Below are 22,303 nucleotides of genomic sequence, written 5' to 3' on the forward strand. Positions count from 1 at the left end.
AGTGTATTTCTGTTAATATGCTTTAAGACTAATTTCACGGTAGTTTTAACGTTAGGAATGTCCGCGGCTTTCTTTTTTTTTTCGTCGTGTTACATTATATTAACCTGACAGTATATTAATTGTCTACGCACTCTGGTAAGTCACAAATTCTTAAACATATTGCCATTCCACACCTGTAAGATTTTTAGTGACATTTCATGTGGCTTGCAGAGATGCCAATTCTAACAGTTATTGCTATTCCACGCAGCAAATAATCTATGATTTCCTTTTCAAACTACGACATTTATTTAAAGCGTGAGCTGTTTAAAAAACAATATAAGTATTTCTTAGATTTTTTTACTTTTCTTTCTCTTTTTCTTTTATCTTTTAAATTGTAGCAGTACTCTATTTATGACTTTGTAGGGGAATAAAATAAGCAAGGGGAGACTCTTTTATTGCGACTACCTTTTTAAATAATATCCTTAAAAGTTCCGAATATTTCTGATAACATCAGTATTGATAATTATAATATTATTCTGAAAAATGATCATTCCTTCATCTTATCGAGACCAATGTGAATTTATGCGACTAACCAAAATGCCTAATTTCTCTGTTAAACTAAATTATTTTTCATATTAAATAAACTGAAGAATCGTATTTTTTATTTTCACTATAAGATCAAAGCTGTTGTCAGTTATTTGTGGATCATTAATTTTATCCTTTTCCGAATCAGTCAATTTAATGACTCACTACATCAGAGTTTCTTAAACTGCGGATCGCGGCCCCAATTGGGGTCGCAGCACCTTCAGTAGGGGGTCACCAAAAATTTTAGCAATTTTAATATTTCTTTAACTTACTATAATAATTTTACAATTATCAAATATTTTTGCATAATGTAAGATAAAGATAAAACAAAACAAAGAAAAAACGAAAACGTTTCGACGCATTTTTTTATAATAAATATGTTCATTTTACTTAAAAAAGTTAATGACCTAAAACTGCAATAGTATATTACAAGTGAAGAAACTGACAGTCTCACTCACAGGTGTGTCGGATCTGCTCAATACTTATGGGGGATCCAACAATATTTTTGTAAATATTATGGGGTGTCCAGATCAAAAAGTTTAAGAAACCCTGCACTACATTATTAAATTGCTCACGCTAGCATTTTCGTTTACGGTGTCCACGATTTCGTAAAGTATAGCAAGCCAATATTAGAGTGACGCCAGGTCAGTTAAATCCTGTTTCTGACATTTTTATAATCTGCCTGACATAATTGCAAGGAAATATACTTTTAATGGAATTATAATTTTCAACATGCTCACGTTCGCAGATAATAACGCATTGCATGCGGGAGAATGTTGACAACAATGACGAACGTAAGATCGCAGGAAAATTGACCTCACGTTTTATGATATTTTTCAATTCTTACAAATCTCATGGATTTTATGTCGAACCAGAACAAGATATCTATAGGAGTGAGGTCAGGGTATCGCGGTGGCCACGGTTACTTGAGATGACTTTATCTTGAAACGTTGTATACTTTAAAAACTTATAATTCCAATAATTTTTTTTCCCTTGTCCTCTCTTGTGTTGTCACTAGTACTTTTCAATGTTCTTCTTTGCAAATGTTTTACCTCCACAGTTTTCGTCGCTTAAGTACTTTTCTAACGCCATTTATGGTTTTCATTTTACTGCTCAGGTTGCTCAGGAAAAAAGTGGGTATCGCCATTCGAAAATGTCGAAATTTTTCCATTGTAGCCGTAATCGGGAGAGCTCTACTGTTTTAAATCATCACAATATCGAGCGTCTGCCTTCAAATAACAATGTCTGAAATTTCATTTTGATTGGTTGAGTGGATAGGCTACTACGGGTTCATATATCGGAGAAGTTTTTTTCTGACCACCCTGTATCAGAAACTCTATGAATTGGAAATATGAATGGCATGAAATAAAACGCTAAACAATGCTTCAATGAAAATAAATAGTTGATACGCCTTTGGTTTTATCTGCTTCATTTAACTCTTTAAAAAAAGGGGGTGTCAATCGAATCTAGTACAGGCTTACTGAGTAGTCAGAGTTCAATTCACCAACGATCCGAACCGTTCTATTTCATAAAGAAAGGTATTCATTGTTCCTTTTGCCCTTATCTGAAAAAGTTTGAATAAAGCTGTAGTCTTCTTGAGAAGAATACCTGTTTTAAACAATTCAGTTGATTTACTTTGATGACTCTTTATGTTAAGATTACAAGATTACTACCGACGTTAAATCATGCAAATATATAATCAGATTATTTATTCTGTAATGTAGGAAACTTTTCAAAATTTTAGCCTTTAACGTACAGTTTTCAGATGGTCTCCTTATACTTGGCTGCTGTTGGACTTTCAGCTTTTTTGAAACAAAAGGTTTAAAAAAGCTCTTCTTACTAGAGGCTTATATATGTATGATGCAATATCGGAATTACACTGTGTGTGTAATATCCAGTCATGATGAGACTTTTCTTTGTCTGACTATAGAGAATAATCGCATTCCCCCGTTCGTACTCTCGTAAACATAAGTGGTAGGATGTCCAGCTGATAGTTGAAAGAACTATGGTTCAGATCTCAGCAAGGATATAGCTGAATTGAAAATGTTTCCTGGCTTGGAAAGAACTTATTGTTTCTACAAGGGTTATAAACGACGAAGGTTAGAATAAATGGAGTAAACCTGCCCGTATGTCCTATGCAGTGAAAATGAAGCCATGAAGCGTTATGGTATGATGCCAACACTTGTCACGGTCGCTGCCATAGACTGATTTCTGATTGGTTTTGTTTACATTCTAATTGGCGTTGTCTACATGTTAGCTATTCATCCTTGAAGTTTACATATCTTCCTTTGCGTTTAATACTTAACATAAATGATTTTCTACTTAGTACATAGTAAAATCACAAGAACTGCAAATAACTACTTCAAATTTAATAAAATCTAGATACATGAAAATATACAAATAGTAATTATAAGACAGATGTATACATGATGAAACTTAGAAGACCTTTGAAAGTTTCAATGATATTTTGGGCAAATTACGCCTAAAAACACTGTCTGTGTAATTTTATTTAGCAGTATATTTCGTAGTCTTATCCTTACGCTGTATGGCGGGCTTCATAATTCGTGACGTCACGTCGATGATATTTCCTTGGCTTCACTTTTGTGACGTCATACTTACTGCATCTATCCTAACCTCCCTGTTATAAATTATGAAACGAAATCTCTTTCAAATACTGCTATGTTCATTCTAAGGAAGAGTGAATCTGATATCATCGAGAGATTTGCAGTTATGTTAGGCTTATCGAAGTAGGAAAACATGAAGAATCCGCAGTGTCCTCGCCAGGATTTTGTACTCCGGACTTTCTGATTGCTATCGGACGTGCTTTCCAATTACATCACGAAGTTTGTCGTAAGAAGGGAGAAAATATCTTAAAATATCAGAGATCATCTTCTTTGTATGAGAAAGGGAGAAATTTAAAATAAGTGCAATATGAAAATTTCAGTTTCCAGTCTAGCCTTCTCTAGGAAGCTATCAGATTCCAGTCTAGCCTGCTCGAAGATATCATTAATGATTCCGAAATTTTAAAAAATATTAAAAAAATAAAAATATATAAAAAATTAATGCAAAAATTACTGAATATATAAAAAAGAAACTATAATCTGATCTGGTATGCAAATTTCAATTTAAAACCTTGAACAATATTAAGTTAAACAGTTACGATAGACGATAAGTTATGGTAAGAATTAGTTCCCAGAGAATAAAGATGTTAAAATAAGTTCAAAAGAATTAGAGATACATTAAAAAGAAATTAAAGCTAAAACGTACGGTTTTATTATTAAATTATGTATATATTTAAAATCTTATATTTAAAATGAGCTGTTCAAAATGGCAGAAACAAATTATGTCATCGTAAATTAACAAAATGGGAAGAATTGTGTACTTATTTAATAAAGAAAATACCTTATTATTAAAAACGCATTTAGTTTAATCGATCGCTTGTGTACGAAATTTGCTATAAATTTTCTCTCAAGTGGTAATATTTCTATATTTTACTAGGACATGAAATCCATCCATTGAAAAGAATAAATTCTTCTTTAAGGAGTAAGTTCTCAAAGGAAGGACAGTCACATGTATTTAGTATTTTAATGGTTGATCGAAAATCTAGAAACCTGTGTGTGAAACAAAGCATAAAAGAAAACATACGTTTTTATCACTCCTTAATATTTCTTTTCTGCATTTGAATTTGAGCTGCCAGTAAGTTCATGTAATAATTTTGAAAGTCTAAGATATTTAGTGTTCTCTAGAGGATTTATAGATAATTGTTAGTAAAACATGTACGTATATAACTTTTATATATGCCTTTCATCCATTTTAATTGCATAAAGTGAAAGTAAAATATTTGTGAAATCGTATATAACTAATAAACATTTTTAAATGCCTTTCTTAAATATACATTTCATTCTATTAATTTATAATATAATACATAAATTTTAGTACATGTTTTATATTACTATTGTTTTGAGAATTTTATTTGTGAAATCTTGTATCGAAATACGGTCCGCCAGAGATTGAGTGGCTAAGAGCTGTGATAGTTCGATACGGATTCAGAATTTTCTATAGGAACTCGGTTCGTATACTTAATACATATAAGAATAGAAACATGTGGGAAAACCAAGAAACATTATGGGAAACATATAGGAAAAACCACGAAAACACTCATGCAGCCCCTCCATTTGAAGCGCGTGTGAATCCAGGGTAATTTTCAATGTTGAATGGTCTTATTCGTTTGGAAACTGATGTGCCCAGTTATTGGATAAATTTAAGGAATTAATAGCATGAAAATAATGGGGAAAAGATTAATTGGAGGTTTGAGTTTCCCTGAAATATGAATCAGAATCTTTGGGTTACACATAAGAGCTACTTAACCAACTTAAATATTCGAAGCCGGAAAAAGCGGCGAAAGATTCATTCTTGACGAGTGATCGGAGTAATGTTAAATGCTTTGTTATTAGACCAGCTGAACCACCCACAAAGGTGTAATTGGTGATAATTATTAGTTGATCACTTTGGCGAGAGTTTGTTGTTGTTTAATCCTTTCATTCTCTATTTTTACTCTCAAATCTTGATTTCTGGCTATCCTGCAGCATCGAAAAACTGCGTTTCATTCCTAAAACTTTCGTCCCCGAAATCGGCCATTATGTCATTCAGACAGTCATAGTAGATAGTAAACAAATACCGGAAATGGCCAAAAAGAATTAGGATTTTTTAAAAATAACTCGGCTTCAACGGGGTTTCTAGATTTACGATTGCTTTTCTTAGCAGTCATAAAAACGAGGAGATGTGTTTTCTAATCGTTCGATCAGCAACTACAACCTATTTCTGATCCCTGACACAAACCGAAACACCTATTGAGCAATCGGCGACCAACTTTTCCGTTTGAGTAGACTGAGCAAGCCCTTCGGGTTCGAAAATTTTTGGTTTATTCAATGCTGCTCGACTATCCGTCCATGAAAACTAGTTTAAGAGGGAGATTTTAGCTCGAGGTGTTGGGGCAGTACTGCGAGCTCGATTATCTTTCGCGAGATTTGGGAAACGGTGTTGCCTGAGGGCATTCATTCCCAAACAAAAGTGTGTGTTTTTCTCGCTTTTGAAGAGAGAAAATATATATTTTATCAACTGTTTGATGAGAGTAGGTTTAGTGATGTTAATGTTGCGCCCTAGGGTTGTCATCAATCCTCCATTTTTGTCTCAAATGCGCGTGCAGTATAGGTTAACGAGGAAGCTATCCTGCAGATATGTGTCAATTTTTTGGAGGAGCGTAGTTGAATATCTTAATTGGAATCTTATTTCTTCAAGAAAGTTGCAAGTATCTCTTTAGAGAAAAATTTTAATTTACGATGAATTTAACATTGATTATCCGAGGTACCAGGAACTGAGCTCCATCGGATAACTGAAAACCCGAATAAAATAGACTGGTTTCTTATTCTGACAAACAACCTGACTGCATGAGAGTTTCCGTGATTTTTTTTTTTTTTTCATGTACAACAAAAACACGAGCTAGTTTCCTTTCGAATTTGCTCCACGAAGGTATCTCTTCTCTTAGGCTACAACTTAAATTCGCCGGAGCTCACCGGAGCCGGGTTTCCGAGATAAATCGTAGTTCTAGCCAGAGCTTTAATTAAAAAGGTTCTTTTATGTAAATAAAATACAGTTTCAGCTGACAAAATCTTAAGAAATATGCCTTAAAAATATATTTTAACTTCCGAATGCATGGCTGTCTTTCTCTGAGAACAAAAACTTTCATGGAGGTTGAGACGTTCTAAGGAAAGAAAAGTCCCCACCCACACATTGTAAGTCCATCTGGAGCCCCAAATAAGGACGAGGTCCAATATTTGATTTCTGTTACCTAACTGTTTATTATGTATAAAATAATTTATTAATTTTTTATTTATAGCTTTATATTTTATTTAATTTTAATTTGTTAATTATTTTAACGATTAGTTATGTTATTTATTGTTTTCCCTTCTTCCTGACGACCTTCCATAGGGTCTGTCTTTCTGTCTCTTCTGATTTTAGGAATTAAGCCGTTCGCATGCTTTGCTTTGTTTTTGCTCATGCGCTTCCCGGAAAAAAGGCGCTCTTACGTAAAGGAACCCTCGGGAAGAAGGCACACTTTCATGCCGAAACACTGATATATAATTGATGTTATTTTTTAGCCTGACTAATAAGAAAAATGAAAATCCTACTTTCGTAGCAGTATACCGGTATAAAGTCCCCTACCTTTATGAAGGTAGGCGAGTTTTCAAGTTCAAAACTGGTCTTCATGAAGATGGAATACCTTATTTATATCGTGGCTTTCTCATCAGGGTTTCTGTCTTGTAGAATAAGGGCCGACTGGTATATATGCGCCAGCATGTTTTGATGGAGAATCCTTTTAAAAAATCATGAATCATAACCAAATAATAAGAGTGTTCCAACAGCTGACTTCTAATAAGGCATCCAAAAGCTGTATGAACATAGTAGGAATATTAGAAAAAACAAACATAGAATCCCTGTTTTTTACTATTTAAAGGCAGTCGCAATTAATAAGATATTCACCACGCATAAATGAGTATAATACGTAGTTCCATATTTTCGATGTGAGCATTTTCAAAGTGGTGATGTCCCAATTGAACCTTTTCTGAAAATAGCCTTGACGATTTTATTCCCGGTTTAGCCCGGATCGGAAATAGCCTTTGATCATCATTCTCATCCAAGCCTTTGGTTTCCACCTCCATCGTATAAAACGGGGGTTCTTAATCGAGAGGAATGTGGGCGATTCCGTCGTTTCAGGGCGGGAATGCGCTTAGTCTTTTATTTAACAGTGAAGTATTCATTTTAATTTATGAATCAAAAACACTGATTTTGTTTAAGTTTTGGCATTTATCAACATTTTCTATACTTTATCTTATTTAATTTATAAAACACATTAAAAAATAAACTAAATCTATATAAATGTGTTTATGATTTTTACAAGTTTTGGAAAGGAGTGGAATGATTTAGTAATGGTGAAAGGGATGCATGGGACATAAAAGGTTGAGAACTTTGGTATAAACATAAAGGAGGGCGAATTAAGTCATATAGCAGTCAGACGTTTTTAGTGCATTGTACATTGGGAAGATAATCTGTCTGAAGCTTTTTTTTTAAAAGTGATCTTTTACAGCTAACTTAATGTGTACTGCTAATATGGAAATACTGTCAAAACTCCACAGTTTAGTTTTGAAAAAGGTGAAATTAAACTTAAGCTATTTCATAGCTTCAAACTGTGATAAAATATTATTAATAGCTAAGATATTTGAGAAACAATAACATGCTACCTTGCGGCACATCTTGCAAACGTGTAAAATGAGATTAAAAGATTTCACTGAAATATTGACAAAATAAAACCAAAATATTTATGCAATATGATTTTCTTAGGCAGTCATATCCAAATAAGATAAACCTTGATTCAAAAAAGTGTTATGTTTTTGAAAGCACTGATTTTACATTCTGGTATAGTAAAGGTGTCTCTTATTATCTCTTATTGTTACATTCTCTTACTGTAAAGGGTTGTAAAAGCACAGGCAGGGTTTCAAATGAAATGAGGGAACATTTCTCGATCGAGCTAATTTGGGAATAAAATTACTGGATCATTTCCTCTAAGGCTTAAATGGGAACAAAACTGTTAAGGCTGATTTGGGAATGGACTCAGTCCGCACTAAGCCTTTCAAGCTACATACGCCCCCTCGCGAAACTCTAATGCCCGAAGGGATCTCGCCTTCTTGGCTGAGAATCATTGGTAGGATGATGGAGTATTCTTTAAAAATAATGATCGAAGAGAAAGCGCTTTAAAAATGATGATAGCGAGGATAATAGATGATTCTCTAGAAATGATGAATAGGGCAGAGAACCCCTTTGCCTCTGGAGAGAATGAAGGAATTGAAACAAACGTTTACCGACTATTAAAATGGAAATTATTGTCAAGAATTATACGGAGAATTCTTATTGTATGAATGTATGTCGTAAATTCGTTAATGGCTTACAGTGTTAATGGTTATGTATTTTAATAGTGTGCTGTAGTAAATATTTTATGTATTCAGTTCAGTATGCATAATTTATCTAAAGGAACTCTTAAATGCTTTTTACTTTTATAATTTGAAAGAATAGGAAAGTTGACACAATTTGAAATGTAATAGTTTGCCTTATATATCAACATCAGAAATACAGGTATTAAATAAGATATCTAATTATGTAAAATAAACACACTGAAATACTGCTTTTAACATCTTTATGCAGATCTTAAGAATAATTAAATATTGAAGAACACACTCCCCTTCCCCTCCAAAAAAAGTGTACGGAAGTCCTATGGAATATTTTCATTGATGGTGAATAAAAATAAATAATTAAGCTAATAAGTAAGGAGAAATAACTTAAATCAATTCTTTATGAATAAATAAAAAAGTGAAATAAAATAATATATTATTTTTTCTTTATAGACAGTACCTCCTATAAAGAAAAAACGAAGTTTCGATTAGTTCAGTGCCAACCAAATAAGTTTCGATTTGTTCAGTGCTAACCAGTTCACTGAACGGTTGCATTAAGCGAAATTGCCCAAAATTGGTTGTAATATGTTATCCTGAAAAATATTTGTGAACTTTGCGGTTTTTAAATAAAATTGCCTTTTATTTTAACTCCTAAACAGTTTAAAGACCTTTTGAACATTAGTTATTCCCACAGCAGCCTATAAACATTCTATTTGCAGAAGAAAAACTATGGCGTTCCGGATTAATAACAATTTTGCCCAAATCCTGAAGTGTATCCTAAAGTGTCGTGTTTTGGTAAGCTCTGGCTGAATTTATGCTTTGTGTGCCGGACTTGATTTCTGCAAAAGCAAACGGGGCAAGTGGGGGGCCAGCAATTCTCCCATAATATATTTATATATTAGGGGCTTATGATATGTTTTTATGCGTTTTTTATTTTAAAACTATAAATTTAGAAAGAGGAATAAAAAATTGAACTTCTTATTTTGTATCTTTCTTTAAAAAATCAGACATTGAGTTTTCGTCTTGTATTTTCGTTGGCTAATGATATCGTTTATTAAAGCGCTGATTTAATAAACATTATAAATTAAACAGCTAACCATTGTATTTGCATACAAAACTAGGTCAATCATTATTTTTATGAATGTACATAGATGAATTGTACCTTTTGATTCAAATAACACTGAATGGAAAATGTCGAATTATAAGTTTAATTCGAAAAATGTTTCATGTGATGTATATTTTGCGTGAAATATGATTTGCATCAGAAATATCTGCTGCGTTTAGAAGGTGATGTGTCACTTTCGCGCATGATATTTCCACACACTGCAATTTCCGCATTGCCAAGGTGGGAATACATGAAATTTTCTAACGACCATAACTAATCAGGAACAAGAAGTGGCACCTTCGCACACTCGATCAGGAATTGCACGTATGATTTTGTTAAACAATCTGGATTCCTGCTGTGATGTCTGATCTCAGTGGTGCTTGTACGTTTTTAATATTTCGTCGTGTTTTAAGAAATTTATGAAACTGAATATCGCCCTTATTGCAGTATCTGAAGGAAACTAACTAAAGTTCACCATAACTATCAATATTGTAAATTTCAAGTTAATGCAAGTTTTAACGAATCGCTTGGAGATGTAATAAAGGCGAAACGGAAAGATGTAAAGGGTAGATGACAACGCAAAATGAAACAGTTTTGAAAGTCATGGAACATAATTACAAGTGTAACGCAGATGAAGTGGAATTTAAAATTCATTTGTCGAATGCGTGTTAGAGTAGATTCTTCGATACCAAAAGCTTTTAAGAATGGGCAGTTTCACATGCATTGTGATTGTGCAGTCAGTGTACCATCATCTCAAAACTTCAAGTCCCATTTTCATATCGAACGCAGTGTTTTTCAACAAAATAATGGGCGATTTTAAGTTAGAGAAAAGCTTAAGATCGCCTATCAGACCCAGATAGCAATTCGTGACTGAGTTCCTAATGATTTCACGAGCTTTCTTTTGTAGGATAACAAAGACATTAAGACATTTGCTCGCGTGATTAGAAGGCCCGAACCAGAGCTTACAGTAGGACTTTGCAAATTTGCATGCTTTGAACTATTTAAGTTTTACTTGATGTTTATATTCTATGAAATCTCGCAAGCAGTGGTAATTTATTTTGTAATACACGATCGTTGTAGTTAGTTAAGTTATAATAAAAGGTTTATTTTAAACTTTCTTCTGAGTTTCGTAATTATTTTTACAAGAAATCTAAGACGAAATAATAATTCAACTGACTGCCTGTATCGAGCCAGAAGTTAGCTTTTCAAATACACTGCTTCCGTATGAGTGAACGAATATGAAGTGATGGCTGAAGCATATATTCTGACATCCCGTAGAAAGAATAACCTTTGTAATAAAATCTTTCAAGATTTAAATAAATCTGCTAGGTGAAATTTGAAGTACATTATAATGAGTTTTGAACAAGGAGAAGTTAGGGTGGTATAATATGCTTATTTCCCAACACATTTATCACAGAAATTAACTACCAGTTTACAAGTGATAGGTGAGAACAGGGTCCGGATACCCGGGCGGCTTCCACTGACTATATGGGTGTTGTCCAGATTCCGCAACTGTCCAGAAAAGCAACATTGCCAAACAGGGGCTGATGATGGAAGACAGACGTATTGCGGAGTCTTGCAATACCAATGCTTATTATACAATATATAACAATATAGAGATATTTTACATCAAGAAGCGGTGCTAATATGTTGAATTGTCACAGTAGTAAAATATACAATAGTAAAATTTCCTAAACTCTACAGACATATTGCAGAGCAGTACAAGTGCACATTATGCAACTTATAACTATATACATTATACATTAATAATATATGCATACATACATTACATTAATACATAGATAACATATAAGGCGCATTCTATATATTAATGCATTATACATAATACATTATACATTAATAGTGCATTCGATATATTACTACATACAATAATAAAATTTCCTAAACTCTACAGGCATACCGCAGAGCAGTACCAGTGCGCATTATGCAACTTATAACTATATACATTACACATTAATAATACATGCATGCATGCATTACATTAATACATACATAACATAAAAGGTGCATTCGATATATTAACACATTATATATTAATACTGCACTCGATATATTAATACTACCAGTTTACACAAGCACTTTGGCGACGCCACGAAGACAGTGCTATATTTAATCCGGATTGGGAAAATAAAAAATCAGACTAAAAATTAGAATGCGCGCATGTTAGCGCTTCTCCTCAGCAACTGGCCTCATCAGAGGCCAAGTTTTAAAATCTCTAAATACTTGTAGTTTGATTCGAGTTTAGTTCCAGCTATGCCCACCAACGACCGAGTGTTGAACACTGGTAGCTCGATCCGGGATTTGAATCCCGGTGAGCGGGCTGGCTGCGTGGGTGTTTTCGTCTTTTGTCCATGTGTAACATGTATACGAGACAGTTTCTCCTAGAAAGTCCTCCACGAATAGACATTCCTCCCTTTAGGCAGATGGCCCTCGAGTGCTTTACCATAATCAAATAAACCAAACCAATTAAAGGCCGGAAAACTGACTGAACTGCATGGGGGCTTTGGCGGTTTTTCTCATATGTAGAAGGTATACGAGCAAGTTTCCCTTAAAATGTCTTCCGCGTGGACATTCCTCCACACAGACATTTAACTTTCGTGTGCTTTGCCGTAATCCTTCACCGGAGAAAGAAAACTTCAACAATTCATTGCTGATTAATAACAGAAGATTCAGCAAAAGAACATGGAATTAAAAGAATTAGTTGATGTATTGTTCAGTCAATAGTTGAATACCGAAAATATTCCTGTGAAAATGGGAAACTGTAATGGGAGAAGCACACAACAAACAATATTGTAGAAAGAGAGACTTACAAAGTAACAATTTAAGACCTTATCTGAAATTCAACAGCTTATTAAAACATTCAAAAGTACAGCAGCTGCCAAATCGATTGTGACGATTTGACGTTTTCGCGGAAAAGCAGAAAAAAGAATGTATTAAGATAGGCAACAAGATCAAAAGTATCTCAATTAGCTCAGGAACAACGAGCGATATAGAGTTTAAATGCTGCTGCATTCATTTCGAAATTATAATATAGCTAAGAATATACAATCAAAAGCTGATATAATAAAGGATAGCTCTATGCTATTAAGAATAATCGCCGGATGATTAAAAATGTAATAAGTGAATATTTATTTTAACGACGAAGAGTAAATTCCATTGATAACTTTTAAACACACAAACATTTTGCTGCCACTCCGAAACCTGTACAAGGAATGAAGAGAAATTGCAGATGTTTGCATGTTTTAAGATATTTGTCATTCTTTACCCAAATACATGTTAACAATACATAACACGAATATATTGTTCAAATCTATGCTTATGTATTCTAGTTCTCTAACATTTTCGCCAAAATAATCAAAGCCTTTAAATTTATGGAAAGATATTCAAGGAGGGTGATTTTGTGCTGGTATGCCACTAAATTATACAAACTATGATTACCCGTCCATTAGTGAATATTTTTGTGTGCGGAAATATAGCGAGCGGTAATGCCACTAAGCCTTTGAAAAAATTGGAGGGGGCCTGCCGTAACAAATTTTGCGCTGAGCCTCGAGGTTTTCAAATTGGGCCCTGCGGTGCGCAGTGCAAAACTTTTTGTGCAGACTACTAGAGTTAAAATACCAGATTTACAAGAATACCAGCTGAAATACTAAATAATTAGTTATTCCAAACAAAATAAACCGTTACTAATGGCTTTTTATCCATCATTTGGTAATTACACTTTTGTACTATGTATTTAGTATATTGTTAAATTTGTTGATTTCCGTATGATGTTTGCTGATGTCTGCCTATTGTTAAATATGCAATGCCCCTACAGTTTCAGTGTTCTCTAATGTGGGATGATGTGTCTAAAAATTTCAGAGACAATTTTACACTTGAAACATTATCTTTATTTTCTAACATAGCTACATCAGTTACTGCATACTTGTAATATATACATATAGATATATATATGCACACATGAAAACAAATTATATGGAGTTGGCATGGATGCTGGCACTGATGTTGGAGCTGGTGGTAATTTTTTGTTTTTCATTTACAGGTAGTTCTGGATATTCATAGATCATTTTTATATAGATATAATTCATACAATAATGAATATTATAAAGCAGCGGAAACTCCACGAGGGGCGTACCCGCTGTTCAATAATTTCGAACAAACTTATCACACATTTACAATATCATACATAGTTGGCGACAGGTAAGAGAAACTATGAATTAAGTGTACTAACAGACTCAAAGTTTAATTTCTAAAATTAGAAGTACCTAAGTCCTATAGAAGGCCATCAAGAGAGAGGAACAAAAATAAATATATGAAATAATTAATAATTAAAATTAAAACTTAAAAACATGAACATATAAATAAAAGTACAACAAATTATTGTATGAATGAAAAATAGTTAAATAATAAAATAAAATACTGGTTCTCGTCTTATTTGGGGCTGTGACTGGAATTACAATTTAACTCAAAATCTGAGAAGTAGCTCAATTGGGCTCTGACTAAATTTAAACCCTCAATATGCAGTATAAACTGCTATTTCAAATGACGGCAGAAACAAAGACTTTTTTTTTTTTCCAGCAAACCATTCAAAAATGGAAAAAGGGTTAAAACATCACTAATGAGAATAGAGAGAATGCTAGAAAGAGTATGAGAGTATGAAAGGAAGTTTTAAGTTCAAGCTATATGGCGGAATTTGACAGGGAAAAACTCCCCCCTCCCGAATTCGAGGATTGATCTGTAAAGTGACAATTTTCGTTTTCCGCTTTTGGTTATATGGTTTCAAAAAGTCTGCAGATGCTCTGGAGAATAAGCCTTTGACATGTACGTAGGGCCTTTTTTTCCCCTTTTAAAGTCTCAACCTTCTTCAAAGAGATTGATTGCCAGAGAAAGACAGACCTACATTCAGAAATTAGAATCGGTTTTTAAGACCTTACATGCTATTAAAATAAAAGTTTGGGGATCAAAAGAATTTTCTGCTGAAATTATGGTTCAGTTTTGTAAAAGAGCTTTTTATTTAGGGCTCCGGTACGCTCCAGTTAAAACTGTGATTTAAAACAAAAGCTGAGAAATACTGGAGCAGAGCTCTGGCGCTATTTAAGTTTTGAACAGACTACTAAGAGAACAAAGGCAATAATTAGGAAAGAGGAATATATTACTGGCATTATATTATTTGGAATGATGAAATAATTTTATTTTTTGTCAGAGGTTCATAATATTGTCTTAATCATAGTAGTTTATAAAAGTTTCCGTTTGAACGCTAGTGCGTTAAAGATTTCGTTTCATCTTTACTGTTATATAAGTTCATGCATGGTCTGTATTATTTAAGAATCGTATGATAACTATTAATTTTATAATGTCGCCCTTCAGAAAGATTTACTTAAAGCACTTTACTGTTTTTAGACTAGAAAGGAGAAATAACCTAAATAAAAAGAACATTTTAAACTTTCTAATAGTGAAAAAAAAATTGTTAAAACCGTATTAAAATACAATATCTTATTAAAACATAATATTTAATAAGATGTAATGATATTATCCTGTTTCTTGGCAGGGAACGTAGTACTACTTCACAGTCCCCGATTATTAAAAACCTTTTTTAAAACTATTATTTTACTAAGAAATTTATTTTGTCTTTTCCTTCTTATTGACTCTGAGGAGTTAAAGCTAAGCAAATATAAGGATTTATTTGCATATTGCTTTTATCAAGTAACAGCTTAAACGTCACACAGTGACCGAAACTTTTTGGCTAAAATACTTTTACACTTACTGCTAAAATACGATGAACCCAAATCGCTTGCATTTTCACCGGTATTTCCAGGTTTGCTTTACTCCGACTTTGTTAATTTAGATAAAAGAATTCGAACTTTACAAATATTTTACATTTTATAAAGCTTACTTCTACATTTATATATTTCGCCGTTTTAGGAAAATGTAAATCTTTGAAGAATTACTTTTCTCATTTTGAAAAATTAGAATTGCAGTAAATCATTAAATGCTAAATAGCAGAAGTTATTGCAAGTTTGTCTTGAGAGATTTTAAGTTCAGCGCTAGTTCTTCGAATTCTCTTTGTCCTCCCCATCCGCCGAGTGGCATACTCCGTTTACGTCATACAATGACGTAATTTTTGATGTTGCCAGATGGCGCTACATGTCAAGCATGGCGGCGGATCGGCAACGAAAGTGAGTGGTTCGAGGGTGTTGGCTTCTGGTTACGCTCGCCAAAGAAATGCAGTGCACTCAGTGCTAAATTTCAAAGACAGCATGTAGTCGATAATTGTTCCGCTGATATGTCTTATCATTGTTGGTGAGTATTATCTCGCAAATTTTAATTTCTGCTTTCGCGTAGCCTCGTCCCAAGTTCAGTCGGTATCCAATCGAAAGAATGCTATATTTTAAATTGGTGGTTGTTTACACCGCGAGGTTAAATGCTCCGTTTAAAACATTTAAGTATGGATTGTTAAGCTCGTTTCAAATCAGCGTGTTTTTCAAGTTTCTGGCGTGATACTATTGACGAGGCAGATTATTAATATGACTATGCAAAATATTATGAAAATCATTTTTTAATTTCATGGTTGGAAAAACAAAAACAAATCCGTTTTTTAGCTATATTCCTTTCTGCATCAAAATTAAATTTGACAGCTAATAATGTCTCGTCGTTTAAAGCATGGTTGTTATCTTTATTAAACAAATGAAATGTGGATGAATTATAACGCAGTGGATAATAAACTTTCTTCCCTTCCCCAACAAATTAAAAAAAAAAAATAATAATAATAATAATAAAAAAAAAAAACTAACATAAATAATGTAGAATTTCGGAGTAATGTTTAATATTTGTACTGGGAGATATTTAGGAGTACTAGAATAGGATAATTTACCGTATGATTCAAGTGTAAAAAATATTATACCTGTTAATTTATTTTGTTTGTTAATTAATGATTGTTCAAGAAAACATTGCATATTTTAGTAGGTTTTAATAACCATTCAGTTACTTGAATTAGTTTGTGCATAATTATTAGGACTCTTTGGTAATTCGTGAAATTAAGCATTTCAGAATTTAAGATTTATTCATTATATTTCTGGTATGTTGTGATTTTGATACCAGTTTTCAGTGAAAAAAATTAGAATTGTTTGTTAAGAAGTGAATAAAAAATTTCTGCTTTTAAATAAAGATTTCTGCTATATGTCATCATACACTGTTAAAGATAACTTGAAATTTTTATCATAAATCTGAAATTTTTTAAATAGGCATCGAATTATATTATATTATTTTTATCAATTAAAGCTTTATGAATTCGTATACAAAATATAAACTGTGAAATTTGCTTCTTGTATTAACCCACTGAGGATTACGACTTGTCCTGAAATTTCAATGTTCTCGAAAATGTTGCAAATAAGCGATATTTTCTTTATTATAATTCCAAAATGACCCTCTATCTTTCTACCTTGACTCCTTGTCTTCAAAATATATATCCAACTTGAAATCAGATTGATCAGAATCTGGCAGAAATTTTTTTGTGTAAGGAATGGGAAAGCTATCTCTTTGGTATGGAATTTTACGTCCAATGCTCCTGGAGGGTTAAGTGAATATTTACAGTTTGTTTCAGATGCTGATTATTTATGAACTAGAAAACTACTTTATCTCTTACTTAAGACATTTTAATGTAAGATAGATATATATCATAAAAATTTTTTGTTTTTATGAAATATATCTAATATTAAAATCAACTAAACTATCAACCAGTCGACTAAACTATAATTTGTTTAAAAATTTTTTACTTCAAGGAGTAATAATGGTAAAGCATTTAGTGATAATCTGCATGAGAAAGGCAAAAATCAACTGCCATTGGATTATGATGTAAACCTAGGTATCTAGAAATAGTATTTTATTCTTGAAAGTTCCATAACTGATATGATTTTAGGCTGCTGTTGCATCCAGAAAGAATATTTGTAGTGGAAGATACAGTACGCAGACATACAGTAGGCACAATCTAATGTGATCAGGATTGTCTGTGGCCAATTCCATGGAATTCTATCATTCTTAATGTTAATTAATAACATTAAACAATTAGAAAGAGTGCTTTTCAAAATAGCTGTGGGATTAAATTAATTTAGTATAAATATAACCGGAAATATATAAGTATTTTTTGCAGCATTTTAACTTAGAAAAGGAAAAAATTTTTTATGAAATCTTCAGTGACTTGTAACATTTTGTAGATTATTTGGCTGATGCTGAACCCTTAATCTTTAGGTAAAAAAGTAATCTTAAAAGATATTTTCATGTATTTTGCCCCTCCTTCCAGGAGCTAGGAAAAGGGGAGAAACAATTCTGCAGAATTTTTTTCTCCTTAAGAAGAGGGACCTGTGTTTGACTACTCTTAAAATCAAAGAGTTATTCAAAATTTATGCCTGACTGAAGTTGCTTTTTTGGGGAAGGGGCTTCATTTTAAATGATCCATTAAAATCGAAACCAAGCTTAAAAATATTTATTCTATAAGATTTTTATCATATTAACAGAACTATTGATTGCAATAAGTGAAGCACTTTCCATGTTTTCATATAAAAATGGACTGGCAATTTGACAGCAATGTCTGAATGATAACATTAACTACAATCACATTAAATGCTGTCTACTGTATTTATCATAAAATGTTATATATCTTTATGTTGCTGTCTTTCATGTACCCCATATTTATAATACTAGGTTTAAGGCTAAGCTTCATATGAATTAACAGATATTTTAATATGAACCATAATTAAATATATGGATTAATTTTATAAAATATATTAAGTGGGCTGTATTTTGTGAATAGTATTTTTCTTTCTAAAATTTTATGAAGATACACCCTTGTAAATTTCTCTTTCTGTTATAAAACTTAACATTTTATTCAGTTTTTTGTTGTCTTAGAATTTCCTTTAATATAAAATTGCTAGTGAGTATATAAACAGCAACCTCCTTTGGCTCTTTAACTCTTTTGGCAACCCCTTTTCCAAAACAAGTGGCATTGAAAGGGACAGTATTTCTGAGAGCATAAATATATATCAGTACTAAGCATCACCTTTTCTAAAACTATGATCTCCACTGAAGATCAAAATCATCTGGAACCATGAGTGGCCATCTGAGAATGGGTTTACTTGATTTGCTGTAGCATTCTAATGTGCTGCATTGTGTACAAGAACTTAAAAAAATCATTTTTGGACAATGAGCAATTGTGTAAAATATTTCGTGCATATTGAATGATTCAGATTACATCTTGGCATAAATTTGATTTTTTAAGCTTTTATTTGACTAAGTTAATGAAAGATGGATAGTGGGGATATTTTTATATTTTTCCCTCATGTGTAACATTAATATGAGCCAGTTTCTTTTCAAATATGTTCTGTGAAACTATCCTTTCCATTTGCCAAATAGCTCATTTATGCTATGATTAACTAATCTAATGTATCTTAAAGAATAATATGTAATTAAATGGTAAAAAACTGAACGAAATTTTAATTTGTGATGATTGAAGGAGAAAAGGATATCCTAATGTTAATTTTAATTGCTTTTGCCAGTTCTTATACAGTATTTAAAAGTGCTAAGTAAGTAATAGAAAACTAAGATCACATTCACTTAACCTAGTATAAAGGGAAATTGTGTTGGGGGGTGAAGGGGATTGTGGAATAATAATGGAAGTTTTATATTTTGATCACTGTATGAGTTTATTTAATTGCTTTAATGCATCCATTTCCCTTTGCCTCTCTGCATATTGTAGTATTATTTCTTTCATGTTTTTATAACATATCAGTGTCTGAATGGATAAGATTGGTAATTTGAATCAGGTTTGACTTTGTGTAAATGAATCAGTTTACATAGGTTTTTATTTTATTATTCTTCGCATATGTTATGTAAATATCAGTCGATGCTTTAGAAAGCATTTTAAAACAGACAGCATTTAAATGAATTTTTGTAATACTTTCATATATAAGAAACAGCTAAAAAATTCATGATGTTCTCTATGCAAGATTTATCCCAATTTTGACTTTTTTTTTTTTTTTTCCAATGGCAGATTCTGAACAATTACAAATGTAACCCAGTCCATTAATCTATACAAGGCCAGATGTGGTGGTCTCTTTATTATGGAGGCACCTAATAGGTGGGCCACCATCGCCTCTCCCATGAAGGGACGGACAGTTACAACCGTGCCTTCTCCGGGATTCAAACCCAGGCTCTTCGGCATCGCAGTCAGCTTCCCTGACCACTATACCGACTGGGCGGGTCCCAGTTTTTACAAGATTCTTAAATTTTTGATGAGTTACTGCATACCTTTAATTAGGCAACTGCAACAGATACAGGTCCTGGGAGGAAAGAAACTATAAAATGACACATACTGTGCCATCTTAACATGTGGTTATTGCCTAAGGGCCTCATGAGTATAAAGACTTTTGTTTGCCTAAGGGTCTGATGAATATAAAAATCTTTGTTTTGACAAATTTATTGTCAAACTTATTGTTTCTTGCAAACTCTTACATACTCTTCATTTATTGTCAAACAATAAGTTTGACAAATTTATTGTTTCTTGAGTGAGTTGACATTCTTTAGGAACCTAGAACATAACAAAAAACCAGGGGTACATAATTCTGTTAAGACATTCTTTATCTTATATTACTGTCTCCCATCTTCCTATATTACTGTCTCTTCCTTGTGATCAAGGAGCCAAAAAATAAAAGCATTTCACACAAGCAAAATTAATTTTAATGATTTATTGATTTGAATTAGAAAATTTGAAGAGGTTCAAAAGGAAAAAAAGTCGTTTTTGAAGATAATAAGAAAGGAAAATGTATTGACATTTCAGAAATGTTATTCCCAGAACGTCAAGGAGGAACCATTCTTTTTATATGTGGATGGTTACAGATATGAAAGAGCATATTTTATTTCAGTAATCATCCACAAGGTGCACCTATCAAGATGCATATTTTCACCTTGGTATAGACATATAGGCTTATTCTTTTAGTTCTTAAACATATAATTTTTTTCAGCGATGTTTAAGTAATAAAACTAATTTTATTTTTCAGGTGTATGTATTAACAATCAATAAGTAGCTGGATGTGATGTGCTTCCTCATCGTTATAATTTCTTAATTTCAAATAGAAAAATTTCTACAAAATGTTAACGGACTAGTTTGAAGAATGTGCTAGCAGTTTCTTTTTTATCTATATTCTGTGTAGTTGTTGAATATGAAATTTGAACTAAATTGTTTTTATAAAAGTTAATGAAAAACATGTAGCATTTAATTCCTGATTGATGCATCAAAAGGGGAGGGAGATTACATATGCTTAACAAGTCACAGTCAAGCATATATATTTGCCTATGAATGGATCAGTACAAAGTGCGGTATGGTATATAAAGTTAAATTTGTGTTTGCATGAGACTATGCTTCTCAGCCTAGGAGCTGCGCATTTTCCATTAATATTTAATATGAAAAAATATGTTATAGTGAAAGTAAACGTTTAATGGATTCACATTTCTAAAAATAAGAAAATAAGTATATATCATTTAAAATTTACATAAATTATATTATCATGGAATAATTAGTTTTTTTAAATTAAAGTAATTTTTTATTTTGATATTACAATATTCCGATGTGTGTACTAACAAAATTAGTATTTTGATCAAATGTAATAACTTGCTATTATACTTTTTTTAAAAAAAATGCAGTAGATTTTTAAAATTTTAAATTCTGCTTCAAGTTGTTACAAAGTCAAATGTTTTATGCCAGAAAATCAAAACTTAAATAAATATTGCGAAAGTGAAGCTTTAAATATTGATGGTAGAGTTTTTTTTTTTTTTTTTCCTTCTTTTTTTTCAGTGGTTTAATGTGTGGAACTGAAGAAGAGAAAAATTCTGCTGTTAAAATCCATAACAATGCAATTAAATCTTTTCTTTTTTAGTTTTGCTGCTTTTTTTAGAAGAATGTCACAATTCCATTTTGCTACAGAATAATGTTTGAATTTTTCTTGTGGAACTCGAATTTCTCTTTAGTTCAGCAGATTCTTTACTTTTTACACCGAAAAGCAAAACAAAACAAAAAAGAAGAAAAGAGAGGGGAAAAAATTAAGAACGAGGGAGAAACAAAATGAAGAAAGTTTGAAAAATGCAAGCACTTGTATTTTTTTTAAGCAGTCGTGAACTATTTTCTTGTGTCTGGATGCAGAACCATTCATTAGGTGAATGGAAAAGAGTGGCTCTGAATCACCCCCCTTGAGGAAAAAAAAAAAAAAAGAACTAAAGCAGAAGTGTGTTTTGAATGGAATCTCCCTTGTGCTCGTGATGCTGTCTAGATGGAAAAACAAAGCACTGTCAAGGTGAACAACCCAGCTTGACGCCCAAGAATAAGCGATATTCTTAGAGATTCCTTTGGAAACGCGACTTACATCCAAGGCTGTGAGCTTGCTTTGTTCGAACCCCTTGACCGCTGAACCATAAGGTAGGATCAACGTTATCTACTTCTGCCAGTACGTCACGCGACAGCTATCGGCTAATTATGTATTTCCAGAGCAACCGTGTGTGTATGTAATGGCTGAATATTTCCAGGATGTGTGTAATTCTATCATAGTATTGCTATCGTTACATACATTGT

General features: G+C 32.4%; 1 protein-coding gene across 6 annotated transcripts in view; it reads left to right on the plus strand.

Annotated features, from left to right (window-relative positions):
- The window catches only part of LOC118192690 (protein O-linked-mannose beta-1,2-N-acetylglucosaminyltransferase 1-like), a 438,475-nt gene that overhangs the window by 239,295 nt on the left and 176,877 nt on the right, over nt 1-22,303 (plus strand). Inside the window, exon 1 of one of the 6 annotated variants that reach the window (XM_085822180.1) lies at nt 15,835-15,990. The exons of 4 other annotated variants lie outside the window; for them this stretch is intronic. The gene's annotated coding sequence lies outside the window, so the exon portion shown is untranslated. Of the gene's footprint in view, nt 1-15,834; nt 15,991-22,303 lie in introns of those variants that run through there. One more of the 6 variants, XM_085822185.1, reaches the window with a different exon arrangement.

The sequence above is a fragment of the Stegodyphus dumicola genome, chromosome 8, assembly GCF_044657685.1.
Source record: "Stegodyphus dumicola isolate Sdum_Otavi_A_Nest chromosome 8, ASM4465768v1".
NCBI classification, from domain to species: domain Eukaryota; kingdom Metazoa; phylum Arthropoda; class Arachnida; order Araneae; family Eresidae; genus Stegodyphus; species Stegodyphus dumicola.